The 4,637-nt window shown below is 61.1% G+C and overlaps 1 pseudogene; it reads right to left on the bottom strand.

Moving 5' to 3' along the window:
- Nucleotides 1-681: 681 nt before the first annotated feature.
- On the bottom strand, nucleotides 682-3,190 carry LOC132085545 (thrombopoietin receptor-like; annotated as a pseudogene).
- Between the last annotated feature and the right edge of the window lie 1,447 nt (nucleotides 3,191-4,637).

The raw sequence follows: 4,637 nt of genomic DNA, 5'->3' as shown, positions 1-4,637 counted from the left end.
GGTCCTGCGGGCGGGCGGGGTTAGCTGTGCCCACCGGCCGGGCTTAGCCTACTCCGACAGCCCCGCCGGCCTCCCCACCACCGGACTGTGCAAGCGCTCCGGCCGCTCCTCCCCGCCAACGCACACCCCCACTCCTCCCAGCCGCTCCTCGGGACACTCCGTCAGCCGATACGCCCTCCCTCCCTCCGCTCCTCGGGGCTCCTTGATCAGCCGGCACCTCTTCCAGCCGCTCTTTGGGGCTCCCTCCGATAAGCGACATTCTCACTTACCCTGCCCGCCTCACCACAGCCTCCCCGCTCGGGACTGCACCTCCAGGCCGCCTCTCCGGCCCTGTGGCACGCTCACCTCTGCGGCGCCGCTGTCGCTCGCCCGCCCCGCAGCATTTCAAATGGCGGGAGGACGGGACCCCGCTTGGCTGCTTCACACCCAACGGCCGCGCACTGTCCGGCGACGGCCGCGCGACGCAACGCGATTGGCTGAGCCGCGGGACGGGGCGGAGCGCTCCACGCGTGAAGTGAGGGGGCGGGACCAAGGGCGGGACCAGGGGCAGGACCAGGGGTGGGACCGGGGGCGGGACCAGGGCGGGACCAGGGCGGGGCGTTCTTGCTAAGGCGGGGCGATCCGGGCCGGGGGCGCGGCGGCGCAGGAGGGACCAGGCGGGGGCTCGGGGGGAACAGGAGTTTACGGCGGGGTGGGGGCGGTCGTGGCTGCCCGCGGCTCCCAGCCGCTCATGAGCAGATAGGACTGCTTGGCGATGTCGGTGCTGGACAGGCGGCCCCCAGCGTGCTCCGGCGGCGGGCCCCCCTCACGCCGCGGGCTGGGCAGCACCTCCAGCAGGCAGGGCAGGACGGTCTCCTCCGGCTGCTGCTTGTCGAAGGCATGGCCTGGGGCGACATGGAGTGGACAGGGTAGGGGCTGCCCTTCAAGCTGCCCCCGGGAGCAGCTGAGTCGCCCTGCCCACCCACTCACCTGGCCGTGCTTGCTGCTTTCCTGGAGGAAGCCGCACAGAACACGGTGCAGCTCAGGAACAGGCGGTCAGAGTTTCTGCTTCATGTTGCTGGGTACGCAGGAAGGGGCATCGAATTGACCCTCAGACTTGAGGTGCCCTAATGCCCCATGCAAGGTGCCCAGGCTTGGTGCTGGACCCCCGCGCCTGCCCCCGGCACAGCCCTTACCTGTAGAGGGAGGGGAAGGTGCAGCGCAGCCCCAGGAGCGCTGCTGAGAAGAGCAGCGGCACCACCGTAACACTGGGGCTGAGCCAGCCTGCATCGGAGGAGGAATGCCGGAACTGTAGCCTTTCCCAGAGCCACCATCTCTGAGCCCCTCGCAGCCCCCTGCCCCGTGCCCCCCTCCCCATTTCCAGCACTGTCCGCCTCTTGCCCTCAGCCGTGTGGCTCCTGCGGCCGCCGCCTCCAGCCCTGCCCCTTACCCGCATCGGCCACGGCATCAACCACAACGGGTTTGGGCCCGGCGCTCCAGCTGCCCCGGTACCATGGCCCGCTGGGCTGGGCCCGCACCTGCGCGGGGTAGCGGGAGCCTGGCCGCAGCTCCAGGACCTCTTTCCTCGCTGCTCGCGGAACCTGCAGGACCTGCGGGGCAGAGCCGAGCTGGAGGCAGGGCTGCTGTGGGCTGGCACCAAGGAGCGGGTCCCGCTTGGCCCGACCCCGCGCCTGCCGTGTGTCAGCAGCGGAGGGGGGCAGCGCTGCTCGGGGTTTCCTGGGCAGGCCTTGCCTTCCAGTCATGGCTGTTCTCCATGGCATTGCGGACCTGGTAGTCCAGCTGCTCTGCAGGCAGCTCCAGGGGCGGCAGCCACTGCAGGCTCACCCGGCCCTGCGACGCTGTTGCCTGCACAAGCTGTGGGGCATCTGTGAGCACTGCTGGTGTTGGGGATAGGCATTTGTCACTCCTGTGAAACGGGACAGGGGACACTGTGTCCCCTGTGAGCCAAGCAGGGGCTGCGGTGGCACTGGGACTCACCAGCCTGGTGCAGCCAAAAGGGCTCCTTGAAGTAGCTGAGTGTGGGCAGCATGTGGGTCCTGGTGACATTCACCAGGACAGAGATGGCACTGCCAGCCTTGGGCTGGAAGGTGCAGGCATAGGTGCCCTGTGCCCCCCTGCTTACCTCCTCGCACTGTTGCCATGCATCTTCCCTGTGGGAGGAGTGGGGAGCCAGTCAGTCTCACCAAAGCATACCCACAGCCATCATTCCTCCTGCTCTTCCCCAGGAAAGCCACTGCTGCTTGTAGTTCGAGGTGCAATGTGGTGAGGGGGTATGAGATTGGTGGTGGAAGGGCAGGACAGAGCAGGGCATGGGCAAGGGGCCCAGTGTGGGATATTGGGACACAGCAGGACCAGTGGTCTCTGGGATGTGCCTGCATGGGTGCCACCTGCCTGCCATGCCCCTTACCTTGTGCCAGCCCCGCTCGGAAGTGGCCGGTAGAGGAGCTGGTGGGAGCTGTGGGGCTCTGCAGGGTCCCAGCCCCACTCGCAGCGCATGTGCCGCAGGTCAGGGGTTCTGCAGCACAGCCCGATGTCTCCTGGGCAGGGAGAGCCAGGACAGGGAGGGGGCTGCTTCCCCTTGGCCCCCCAAAACTTGGGAGTCACACCTTGCTACAACAGGACCCCCACCCCTGCAGCCCCAGGCGTGGGTGCCTCCCTGCTGTTGCTGCCAGCACCCTGCAGAGGGGATGGCTGCTCACCGGAGGAGTGGGGGGTCTCTGCAGCCAGAGCCTGCGACCAGGGCCCCCAGACGCCGTCCATGGAGGTACCGTCGGGCTTGCTGCGCAGCTGGTACAGATGTGGTACCTCACCCCTGGCTCCAGGCCCCGGACCACCACCCAAGTGTTGGCCTGGACCAGCCTCTGCAGGAAAGGGGCCAAGCTGAGGAGCAGCTGCAGGCTCCAAACACCCCTGCCCATCCCTGACACCTCTATGTACCTGTCCCAGTGCTGCTCATTTCAGAGGGTGCTGCCTTGGTGGAGAGAAAAATCAATCTTCTGCCTTTCAGGGAGCTGAACGAGAAGGGACTCTTCACCATCCAACACCTGGCTGGGTCCCATTCAGAGATCCTGCTTTGAAGCCTCTGTGAGGTTTGCTTGGCAGTTACCAGCGCGGTGAGAACATTGTTCTGAATTGTCCCCCATACTTCATACATGGTGTGTAGAGTTGGTATGTGCTTGTTCATCTCCATGTGTGCTCAGGGTCTGCCTTCATTTCTGGTTTTAGACTTGAGATTTCTAATTTCTGTCAGCTATGTATGCAGCTGTATTTACTGGCAGGTCGGGTATCTGACACTCATCTTTGAGTGCAAATGCAGAAACTGAGACGCTAATGATGGTATTTCCCAGTCTCTGCCCAAGCTGTAATTCAACACTGCAAATTATTCTGTAGACCTGAGCCTGTGTTTTCTGTTTCCTGGCTGAGTGCTTCAACTGCTGGTGTTGCTTTTTGGAACAGGAGCACCTGACTCTTTTATCTTTATGACTTGTGCCTTGATGATTTGAAAGCAGCCCATGCTTTAATTTTCTAGTAAAAGGGCCTAAAATGAAAGCTGTGGACATTTTAGAAGTGTTAAGTAGAACACTGAATGAATTTTTTATTTTAGGCCCACAGTGAGCAGGTCTGAGGCCAGAAATTGGTGCCAGAGTAAGTGCCTTTCTGTGCTTGTGCTCTCCAGCTCTTCCTGTACTTGTACGTTCCCCTGGACACAGTGGGATGTGTTGTCATTTCCTGGGACTTCTCCTGAAGGCAACTGGTTTTCTTTCCAAGGTGATTCTTATGTTTCCCCTCATGGCTTCCCCAGGTGACGAACCTCCGTTCCAAGGTGTCCTGCTCTGCCATTGTCACTCTGGGAGAGCTCTCTGTGACCTTGAAGAAGGACATGGACTCTGAGGTGGATGAGGGTGCTCAGGTCCTTCTCCAGATGGTGTCCAGCTCCCCAGAATTTCTTCAGAAAGCAGCCAGTCAGACCCTGGGGATCCTGGTGGAGAATGTGACTCCTGCACGAGCAATGACTGCTCTCATGGACATGGGAGTCAAGTAGGTTCTTCTTCTTTTAGTGATATTCTTCATGTTTGTGTGTGTGGGAGGGAGAAGGGATAAGACAGAGAATGGGAATGGTTGGAGGGAAGGGTCCTGTATCCTGCATCTTCTGTGAACTCAGTGACTTGATTCTCCAACCAACCTCACTTCCGTCTTCTCGTCACCTATTTCTGCCCTCCTGCAGCCCATCAGTTCTCAGAATCACAGAACTGTAGAATATGGGGAGCTGGAAGGGGCCCATCAGGACCATAGAGTCCAGCTCCTGGCCTTGCCCAGAACAGCCCAAGGGTCACACCAAGTGCCTGAGATTGCTGTCCAAATGCTCCTTCAGCCCTGTCAGGCTTGGTGCTGTGACCACTGCCCTGGGAAGCCTGTTCCAGTGCCCAACCACCCTCTGGGTGAAAAACCCTTTTTCCTGATATCCAAACTAAAGCTCCTCTGACTCAGCTTCCTGCTGCTCCCTGGAGTTCTCCCAGTCTGTCAGATTTTCCTAGATGTGGTGACTGATGGGGAAGGGAAAGTGCCTGCAAAGGCCAAGGATAGAGCCTTGTGCTTTTGCGGGCAGAGGGGCAATTGCAATTGCAGCTGTGAGCAGT

Source organism: Ammospiza nelsoni, chromosome 31 (genome assembly GCF_027579445.1).
Source record: "Ammospiza nelsoni isolate bAmmNel1 chromosome 31, bAmmNel1.pri, whole genome shotgun sequence".
Classification (NCBI taxonomy): domain Eukaryota; kingdom Metazoa; phylum Chordata; class Aves; order Passeriformes; family Passerellidae; genus Ammospiza; species Ammospiza nelsoni.
Note: the sequence above shows the minus strand (reverse complement) of the source record. Positions and strands in the feature narration are given on the sequence as shown.